Source organism: Oryx dammah, unplaced genomic scaffold, assembly GCF_014754425.2.
Source record: "Oryx dammah isolate SB20612 unplaced genomic scaffold, SCBI_Odam_1.1 HiC_scaffold_5, whole genome shotgun sequence".
NCBI classification, from domain to species: Eukaryota; Metazoa; Chordata; class Mammalia; order Artiodactyla; family Bovidae; genus Oryx; species Oryx dammah.
In genome coordinates, this window is record NW_024070189.1 from 41,060,339 (window position 1) to 41,071,628 (window position 11,290).

General features: G+C 40.6%; 1 pseudogene; it reads left to right on the forward strand.

The window, feature by feature from the left end:
* The first annotated feature begins 319 nt into the window (after nucleotides 1-319).
* On the forward strand, nucleotides 320-1,559 carry LOC120864384 (annotated as a pseudogene).
* Nucleotides 1,560-11,290: the final 9,731 nt, after the last annotated feature.

Consider the following 11,290-nt stretch of genomic DNA (forward strand, 5'->3'; position numbering starts at 1 on the left):
AGAACAAGTATATGTTTAACTTAGTAAGAAACTGCCAAACTGTTTTCTAAAGTGGAATATCTGAAAGTTCTGGTGCTTCACATCCTCAACAACACTTGGTATTGTCAGTCATTTTAAAAGTCATTCTCCCGGCTAGAGGTGTCCAGGGACTGAGGTATGGCTACCCTGGGCCTACAGGTACCGCAATACTCTGTACTACTGACTGTCGGCCCTCTGGGGCCGATGTGTGGGGAAGGTCGGAGGCTGCGACGCTGCAGACTGCATCACGGCCTGGCGGCCCATCAGTTTTCTCCTGCAGCATTTCAGATCTGCTTGGTAAACCTGGTGCACTATCATGCTGGCTGCAAGACTTGTGTGTCTCTGAGCACTACCTTCCAGGGTTTTCCACCCAGCTTTCACCAAGGCCTCCCCTGTTGTGAAGAATTCCATCACAAAGAATCAATGGCTTTTAACACCCAGCAGGGAATATGCTACCAAGACAAGAATTGGGATTCTACGTGGAAAAACAACCCAAGAACTCAAGGAGGCAGCTTTGGAACCATCGGTGGAAAAAAATATTTAAAATTGATCAGATGGGAAGGTGGTTTATTCCTGGAGGGGCTGCAGTTGGTCTTGGAGCTTTGTGCTACTATGGATTGGGAATGTCTAATGAGATCGGAGCTATTGAAAAAGCTGTAATTTGGCCTCAGCATGTGAAGGATAGAATTCATTCCAGTTACATGTACTTAGCAGGAAGTATTGGCTTAACAGCTTTGTCTGCCATGGCAATGAGCAGAACTCCTGCTCTCATGAACTTCTTGATGAGAGGCTCCTAGATAACCACTGGTGCAACCTTTGCAGCCATGATTGGAGCTGGAATGCTGGTACAGTCAATATCATAAGAGCAGCTTGCTTGGTTACTACATTCCGGTGTGATGGGTGCTGTGGTGGCTCCTCTGACGATATTAGGGGGGCCTCTTCTCGTCAGAGCTGCGTGGTACACTGCTGGCATTGTGGGGGGTCTCTCCACCGTGGCCATGTGTGTGCCCAGTGAGATGTTTCTGAACATGGGGGCGCCCCTGGGTGTGGGCCTCAGAGTCGTCTTTGTGTCCTCTCTAGGATCGATGTTTCTCCCACCTACCACCGTGGCTGGAGCCACTCTTTACTCAGTGGCAGTCTATGGTGGGTTAGTTCTTTTCAGCATGTTTCTTCTATATTTTACACAGAAAGTAATCAAGCATGCAGAAGTGGTACCAATGTATGGAGTTCAGAAACATGATCCCATCAATTCGATGCTGGGAATCTACACGGATACATTAAACATATTTATGCATGTTGCCAGTATTCTGGCAACTGGAGGCAACAGGAAGAAGTGAAGTGACTCGGCTTCTGACATCCTCAATACATCAGATATCTGGCTTATTTAATAGAGGCAGATATTCATTAAATAGTTTGTACACCAGCTTTCGTTGAAGTTTAGAAGATAAGAACTTGTCATCGTGTTTCAGACGCTCCAGGGATGTGATGCTTTGGGTCTGCTTTTCTCCGGGAGAATAAATTCAGTAGTTCTCTTCCAGATAGCCCATGCATTTTCAATTCTGTGTCTGAGTAATTCTAAAATGTTCAAATGATTGTGAAAACCAAGGTTTGTTTTGCAGGAATTTGAGTGTTTTATCTATTTTAAAATTTATTTGGTTTAATGAAAGTTCACAAACTTGTGTACCTGCAGTTTCCTTTTTGGAATGTGGAATATTAACAAGTAATGTCATAAGTGATGAAAGGATTTGGTAAAGGGACCAGAGAGAAGCAAAAGGGCACCTGGGGTGTTTCTTTGAATGCTCAGCACTGAGGCGATGGCGGCGGGCAAGTCAGGGTGTCTGTGCACTGGGAAAGAAGGCGTGGCTGCATCTCTGCTGAGCCTGCCAGACACGCTGAGCAGATAACAAAGGCGTAGATGATTCTCCAGGCTCTCCTTACAGTACAGATGGGATAATGTTTGACCTCCTGTTGTCTCACGCTGTTAGGAGAGTTCAAAATGCTAACCACATGGAGAATTCCTGTTAGAACCTGTATGTTGTAAGTCTTACTTTTGAATCACCTGAAACAAAATATCCTTAAAACACTCAGGAAAGAATACTCAAAGCATGAATGTTATTGCATCTTTAAGTATACAAACAGTATGTGCATAATTGCTGAAAAATTTTGGAAATTTATTGAGATGCTTAAAGAAATGCATGCTTGCCTTTCTCATTTCTTCAAGCTTTAAAGCTTTTATCAGAAAAACCTGTTTGTGATTTATACTTGAGATTATGAAAATTTCCCTTTGATTTGATTTCTTGCATTCAAAAAGGAAGGCAAAGTGAGGCTTTTTTCATGAACTGTATCAATCAAAAATGTAATGGAGAAAACACTTCATTAGAGTTTCCCCCGCCAGAATTTTCCTTCCCCATAGACAGTTATCTTGTGCCCTTTGTAAGTTTTTTGATACAGAAGAGTTATTTTTGGAAGTTCTTAGGAATGAAAAAAGTGTATGATTATTGAGATGGTGTATCGACAAATATTTATTACAGTAATCCAGAAAACTATTCTAACCACCTCACTTCAGGATGTTTATTTCTGAATAATAAAGGTTCTAGTCAGATGGAAAAAAAAATAAAATAAAAGTCATTCTCCCTGTGATTCTCAGTCAGAGTTTCATTCTGAGTGAAGTAAGTCAGACAGAAAAGGGGAAATATCATATAACATTCCTTATATGTGGAATATAAAAAGAAATGATACAAATGAACTTATTTACAAACAGAAAGAGACTCATAGACTCAGGAAATGAACTTATGGTTGGTGGGGGGGGCGGGGAGGGCAGGGGGGTGGGCAGGAGGGAAGGGATAGTTAGGGACTTTGGGAAGGTCATGTAAAAAAATAAATTTAGTCAATCTAAAATGAATAAAAAGTGGTATCTTGCAGTGGTCTTAATTTGCATTTCCCTGATAACCAGTCATGTTGAACATCTTTTCCTGTGCTTGATATCCATTCATCAGTTCAGTCGCTCAGTCATGTCCGACTCTTTGCGACCCCATGAATCGCAGCACGCCAGGGCTCCCTATCCATCACCATCTCCCGGAGTTCACTCAGACTCACATCCATCGAGTCCGTGATGCCATCCAGCCATCTCATCCTCTGTCGTCCCCTTCTCCTCCTGCCCCCAATCCCTCCCAGCATCAGAGTCTTTTCCAAGGAGTCAACTCTTCCCATGAGGTGGCCAAAGTACTAGAGTTTCAGCTTCAGCATCATTCTTTCCAAAGAAATCCCAGGGCTGATCTCCTTCAGAATGGACCGGTTGGATCTCCTTGCAGTCCAAGGGACTCTCAAGAGTCTTCTCCAACACCACAGTTCAAAAGCATCAATTCTTCGGCGCTCAGCTTTCTTCACAGTCCAACTCTCACATCCATACATGACTACTGGAAAAACCATAGCCTTGACTAGATGGACCTTAGTCGGCAAAGTAATGTCTCTGCGTTTGAATATGCTGTCTAGGTTGGTCATAACTTTTCTTCCAAGGAGTAAGTGTCTTTTAATTTCATGGCTGCATTCACCATCTGCAGTGATTTTGGAGCCCCCCAAAATAAAGTCTGACACTGTTTCCACTGTTTCCCCATCTATTTCCCATGAAGTGATGGGACCGGATGCCATGATCTTTGTTTTCTGAATGTTGAGCTTTAAGCCAACTTTTTCACTCTCCTCTTTCATCAAGAGGCTTTTTAGCTTCTCTTTACTTTCTGCCATAAGGGTGATGTCATCTGCATATCTGAGGTGATTGATATTTCTCCCACCTATCTTGATTCCAGCTTGTGTTTTTTCCAGTCCAGCATTTCTCATGATGTACTCTGCATATAAGTTAAATAAGCAGGGTGACATTATACAGCCTTGACATACTCCTTTTCGTATTTGGAACCAGTCTGTTGTTCCATGTCCAGTTCTAACTGTTGCTTCCTGACCTGCATACAGATTTCTCAAGAGGCAGGTTAGGTGGTCTGGTATTCCCATCTCTTTCAGAATTTTCCATAGTTTATTGTGATCCACACAGTCAAAGGCTTTGGCATAGTCAATAAAGCAGAAATAGATGCTTTTCTGGAACTCTCTTGCTTTTTCCATGATCCAGCGGATATTGGCAATTTGATCTCTGGTTCCTCTGCCTTTTCTAAAACCAGCTTGAACATCTGGCATTTCACGGTTCACGTATTGCTGAAGCCTGGCTTGGAGAATTTTGAGCATTACTCTACTAGCATGTGAGATGAGTGCAATTGTGCGGTAGTTTGAGCATTCTTTGGCATTGCCTTTCTTTGGGATTGAAATGAAAACTGACCTTTTCCAGTCCTGTGGCCACTGCTGAGTTTTCCAAATTTGCTGGCATATTGAGTTCAGCACTTTCACAGCATCATCTTTCAGGATTTGAAATAGCTCCACTGGAATTCCATCACCTCCACTAGCTTTGTTTGTAGTGATGCTTTCTAAGGCCCACTTGACTTCACATTCCAGGATGTCTGGCTCTAGATGAGTGATCACACCATCGTGATTATCCAGATCATGAAGATCTTTTTTGTACAGTTCTTCTGTGTATTCTTGCCACCTCTTCTTAATATCTTCTGCTTCTGTTAGGTCTATACCATTTCTGTCCTTTATCGAGCCCATCTTTGCATGAAATGTTCCCTTGGTATCTCTAGTTTTCTTGAAGAGATCTCTAGTCTTTCCCATTCCGTTGTTATCTTCTATTTATTTGCATTGATCGATGAAGAAGGCTTTCTTATCTCTTCTTGCTATTCTTTGGAATTCTGCATTCAGATGCTTAATCTTTCCTTTTCTCCTTTGCTTTTTGCCTCTCTTCTTTTCACAGCTATTTGTAAGGCCTCCCCAGACAGCCATTTTGCTTTTTTTGCATTTCTTTTCCATGGGGATGGTCTTGATCCCTGTCTCCTGTACAATATATCATGTTTTATAAAGACTATATCCAAGTCTTCTGTCCATTTAAAAAGATTGAGTTACCTTCTTTTTATATATTCTGATTACAAGTCCTTTATCTGATATTTGCATTGCAAATATTTTCTTCTAGATTGTGGCTTGCTGTTTATAATTTTTAATAGTATCTTTCAAAATGCAGAAGTTTTTTTTTTAATGAAATCTAATTTGTCAGTTTTTTCTCCTATGGTTTATGCTTTCGTGTCCTGTCCGTGAAATATTTGCCTCCTTCAGTTGTGAATATGTTCTGTGACTCTTCTAGCAATTTGTAGTTTTAGCTTTTAATTTTGGCTGTATAATCTATTTCAAGGTAATTTTTGTATACAATGTGAGGTAAAGGTCAACATTCCGTTTTTTCATACAGATATCCAGTTGTTCCAGTACCATTAATTGAGGAGATAATGTTTCCCCCTTCTGCCAAAACTCTATTAAACACAAATGTGCATTTACTTCTAGTTCTGCTACTCACCAGCCTCATGACCTTAGAGCAAGACTTAGCCTCACTGCGTCTCCATTTCCTTATCTGTAGAGTGGGATAATAGCGTTTACTTCTAGGATACTTATTTTTCCTTTCAAAGAATATGTATAAATGATTTTCCCCTGATATATATATGTTTACATGATTTGCTTGGCACAGTAGGTCATAACTATGGAGTGAATACTAGTGTCAATTATATATACAAAGCTGTTTCTATTTCTGAAGCACTTTTGAATATATTACTTGGTATGATCTTGTCCAATTCTTCTATTTCCTGTTTTAAGACCCTGTAAATAAGACAAAGAACCACAAGATAGTCATCTCTACACTTCATCTGTACTCAGTAGAAGATGTAGCTCTAATTTCCAGAAGGGCAAAGGCTGTGTTTGCTTTACATTCTCCCCTGGTAACTAGGCAGTGCCCAGCCACTACCACACCGAGTGTTAGTGTGATTTCATTTAGTGGGACAAGAATTTATCTAAGTTCTTCCTGAAATCAGTCATGTTTCCAGTCTTTTCTCTCATCTCTTTTCGCTTCTCTAGAGATCTCATGGGTTCTGAACCACCTTTGATAATCAGCCTGTGACCCCCACATCCCACCATCTACCTGACTTGATTGCATCCTCCCTTGTGTTTCCAACACCCTCACATTCAATATGCCTAAAGCTGTACACACTGGCAGTATCTGAATCAAAGCTCTTTTGGTTGCAAGAAGCAGAAACTCACTCAAATTAGTTCAGATAGAAAGCAGTGTTTATTGAAAGGCTGTAGGGGGAATCTCACACAAATGAAGGGTAGGAGGCTTACAGGAAAGCTTGCTTGACTTGAGTGACCAAGGAGAGTACTGTAGAATAATAGCATTTGAAACAAAAAGTCAGGCCATGTTTGAAGAGGTGAACATGGTATAAGACATCTTTTCCAGAAGATGAAACAGCTTGTATAAAGTCAAGAAGATAGGAATGGGTACTTATTCTTGAATTCTGTTTGGTACTGTGGTTATTTGGGAATCCAACTCATTTTTCCAACTGGATTCTGAATCTGAACCTGATTTTGTATTTCTTTATATTACATTATAACAAAATGATAAAGATTATCACCATTACCACTATCATCATCATTATCAGCACATGTGCCACGTACAGCACTAAATTCTTTTCCACGTTTTTTCCTAATCCTCAGAGTACCTTTGAAATTATTTTAAATTAATTAACTTTTTAATTGAAGGATAATTGCTTTACAGAGTTTTTTTTTGTTTTCTGTCAAACCTCAACATGAATCAGCCATAGGTATACATATATCCTAGAGAAGGCAATGGCACCCCACTGCAGCACTTTTGCCTGGAGAATCCCATGGATGGAGGAGCCTGGTAGGCTGAAGTCCATGGGGTCGCTAAGAGTCAGACAAGACTGAACAGCTTCACTTTCATGTTTCACTTTCATGCATTGGAAAAGGAAATGGCAACCCACTCCAGTGTTCTTGCCTGGAGAATCCCAGGGACGGGGAAGCCTGGTGGGCTGCCGTCTATCGGGTCGCACAGAGTTGGCCACGACAGAAGCGACTTAGCAGCAACAGCAGCAGCAGCAGCAGCAATAACATACATGTATCCCCTCCCTTTTGAACTTCCCTCCCATCTCCCTCCTCATCCCACCCCTCTAGATTGATACAGAGCCCCTGTTTGAGTTTCCTGAGCCATACAGCAAATTCCCATTGGCTATCTATTTTACATTTGGTAACGTAAGTTTCCATGTTACTCTTTCCATGCATCTCACCCTCTCCTCCCCTCTCCCCATGTCCACAAGTCTATCTCTATGTCTGTAAGTAAATTTTTCAGTACCATTTTTCTAGATTCTGTATATATGTGTTAGAATACGGTATTTATTTCTCTTTCTAACTTACTTCACTCTGTATAATAGGTTCTAGGTTCATCCACCTTATTAGAACAGACTCAAAGGTGTTTCTTTTTATGGCTGAGTAATATTCCATTGTGTATATGTACCACTACTTCTTTATCCATTCATCTGTCAATAGACATCTAGGTTGCTTCAGTGTTCTAGGTATTGTAAATAGTGCTGCAGTGAACAATGGGATACATGTGTCTTTTTCAGTTTTGGTTTCCTCAGGGTGTATGCCTAGGAGTGGGATTGCTGGGTCATGTGGTGGTTTTATTCCTAGTTTTTTAAGGAATCTCCATATCATCTTCCATAGTGGCTGTATCAATTTACTTTCCCACCAATAGTGCAAGAGTATTTGCTTTTCACCGCACTCTCTCCAGCATTTATTGTTTGTAGACTTTTTGATGATGGCCATTCTGACCGGTGTGAGGTGATATCTTTTTGTAGTTTTGATCTGCATTTCTCTAATAATGACAATGTTGAGCAACTTTTCATCTGTTTGTTAGCCATCTGTATGTCTTCTTTGGAGAAATGTCTGTTTAGCTCTTTTCCTCACTGTTTGATTGGGTTGTTTGTTTTTCTGGTATTGAGTTGTATGAGCTGCTTGTATATTTTGAAAATTAATCCTTTGTCAGTTGTTTCATTTGCTATTATTTTCTCCCATTCTGAGGGCTGTTTTTTCACCTTGCTTTATAGTTTCCTTTGCTGTGCAAAAGCTTTTAAGTTTAATCAGGTCCCACTTATTTACTTTGGTTTTTATTTCCATTCTGTAGGAGGTGGATCATAGAGGATCTTGCTTTGATTTATGTCATTGAGTGTTCTGCCTGTGTTTTCCTCTAAGAGTTTTATAGTTTCTGGTCTTACATTTAGGTCTTTAATCCATTTTGAGTTTATCTTTGTGATGTTAGTTCAGTTCAGTTCAGTTCAGTCGCTCAGTCCTATCTGACTCTTTGCGACCCCATGAATCCCAGCATGCCAGGCCTCCCTGTCCATCACCATCTCCTGGAGTTCACTCAAACTCATGTCCATCGAGTCAGTGATGCCATCCAGCCATCTCATCCTCTGTCATCCCCTTCTCCTCCTGCCCCCAATCCCTCCCAGCATCAGAGTCTTTTCCAATGAGTCAACTCTTCCCATGAGATGGCCAAAGTACTGGAGTTTCAGCTTTAGCATCATTCCTCCCAAAGAACACCCAGGGTTGAGCTCCTTTAGAATGGACTGGTTGGACCTCCTTGCAGTCCATAGGAAGTGTTCTAATTTCGTTCTTTTGCATGTAGCTGTCCAGTTTTCCCAGCACCATTTATTGAAGAGGCTGTCTTTGCCCATTGTATATTCTTGCCTCTTTTGTCAAAAATAAGGACCCATAGGTGCATGGCTTTATTTCTGGGCTTTCTATCTTGTTCCATTGGTCTATATTTCTGTTTCTGCACCAGTACCATACTGTCTTGATGACTGTAGCTTTGTAGTATAATCTGAAATCAGGAAGGTTGATTCCTCCAGTTCTATTCTTCTTTCTCAAGACTGCTTTGGCTATTCGGTATCTTTGGTGTTTCCATATGAATTGAGACATTTTTTGTTCTAGTTCTGTGAAAAGTGCCATTGGTAATTTGATAGGGATCACAATGAATCTGTAGATTGAGTTTAGTAGTATAGTCATTGTCACAATATTGATTCTTCCTACCCAGGAACATGGGATATCTCTCCATCTGTTTATGTCATCTTTAATTTCTTTCATTAGTGTCTTATAATTTTTTGCAGATACTTCTTTTTTCTCCTTATGTAAGTTTATTCCTAGATATTTAATTCTTTTTGTTGCAAGGGTGAATGGAATTGATTCCTTAGTTGCTCTTTCTGATTTTTCATTGTTAGTATATAGAAATGCAAGTGATTTCTGTGTATTGATTTTGTATCCTGCAACTTTGCTTAATTCACTGATTAGCTAGTAATTTTCTGATACTATCTCTAGGGTTTTCTATGTACAGTATCATGTCATCTGCTTTACTTCTTCTTTTCTGATCTGGACTCCTTTTATTTCTTTTTCTTCTCTGATTACTGTAGCTAGGACTTCCATAACTATGTTGAATAACAGTGGTGAAAGTGGACACCCTTGTCACCTTTGAAATTTTATAACTGAGAAATTTGAGGTAGAGAGGTATGTTCTTTAACTTGAGCAAAGTGATTACTTAAAGGGCACAGGGGAGAGACTGGAATCCAACCTAGGTCTTGTTCCCAAAGTCCTTTAATCTTGGAGTTTACTTAGCTTTCACAAGTTGTCTTAATTCTTGGGTTACTTTTTGAATGAAAAAGTTTCTATGTGATTGACATTGGAAATTCTCCTCACAGACATATGTACGTGTGTGCATGCTATGTCACTTCAGTCACGTCCAACTCTTTGTGACCTATGGCCAGTAGTCCGCCTGGCACCTCTGTCCATGGGATTCTTCAGGCAAGAATATTGGAGTGGATTGTTGTGCCCTCCTCTAGGGAATCTTCCCCACCCAGGGATCGAACCTGTGCCTCTTACCTCTCCTGCATTAGCAGGCAGGTTCTTTACCAGTAGAACCACCTGGGAAGCCCTCTCCTAGTCATCTATAGCTATTAAACTTTCGTTAGTGCAATCCTGAAACTAATGATCTTTAATGATGACTTCATTCATCAGGAAGGTTTTTGGCTCTTAGAAAAGGACAGAAAACCATTATTTCTTCTGACCAGCCCTTCTTCAAATGGGATCCTAATTCTTAAACCTTGCAGAAATATTGATGCTGGGAGGAAGTAATTCTCAGTTCCCATTAATGTTGCTAATATTGGGAAAACTGCTCCTTTTAGACTTGCTTCTTTGGCTTGGCTTTTCACTTAGGAAACTTTGGTTACAGAGAACACAAGGAAAGGGCCTTGCAAATGATCCTGATCAATAAGCTTCAAGAGGCAGGGAGGATGTGATGGGCTTAAGTGGTCCCCAGTGATCCCCTCTGAGCCAAATGCACTTTCAAGATATCTAAAGCAGTGACTTAAAAAACCCAGGTCCCTATTCAGTGAAAAAGACTACTTTGTACGTTTGATGAGAGAAAATCTTCAGATCCTCTCATCTCCAGCCGCTGAATCATGGTCTCCACATGCCACTGAAATTACTCACAGTCTGTCAAAGAGGGAGTGTGGCTGTGGAGGGGGACCCTGGTTCTGGAAATTGTATGAATCATTCCAATGTGGTGAATGGGGCACCACTGACTGTTGGCATTATATCCCAATTCTACTCTGCCCTCAGCATCCACTGCCTGCTCTGGTGATCTGACATACAGTCTCATAAACCCAACTTTTAGTTGGATGCTAACAGCAATTTTTTGCATCTGTGTAAGTCTTTGTAGTTTGCAATGCATTTTGAATCACTTACTGATCCTTCCATGTATTCATTCATTCTGTAAACACATAGTTAGTAATAAGTAATATGGGCCCACCATAGGTCAAAGCATTGTGCCAGATATGGAAGCTATAGTGATGATCAAAAGAGACATACAGTTTTGGTCACTGCCATTGTGGAGCTGATAGTGTAGTGGAGTGTTTTGCTCATTTTAAACACATTTCAGTGAAATCCAATTGAATTGTGATGTATAGGTATTTCTTACTCTGGGTCATGGTCAGAAACATGGAAACATACTGGTTTAGTGGAGGCTATCATAAAAGATTCCTCAAAGTATCCTCCTCACAGCCACTGGAGAGTTCATGAAGGCAGTTCAGGAGACAGAAAATATTATTACTGTTCTTGCTTATCCATCAGGTATTGTACCTTGCAAGGTAAGCAAAGGTGATCAGACACATTGGTTCTTGCCTTCAATTCTTTGGGGGCTCCCCATTATCCTCAGGATGAAGGCTCAACACCTTAGGCTGATATAGAAGCCACTTCTGGATCATCTGGTCTCTCTGGCTTCCTTTACCAC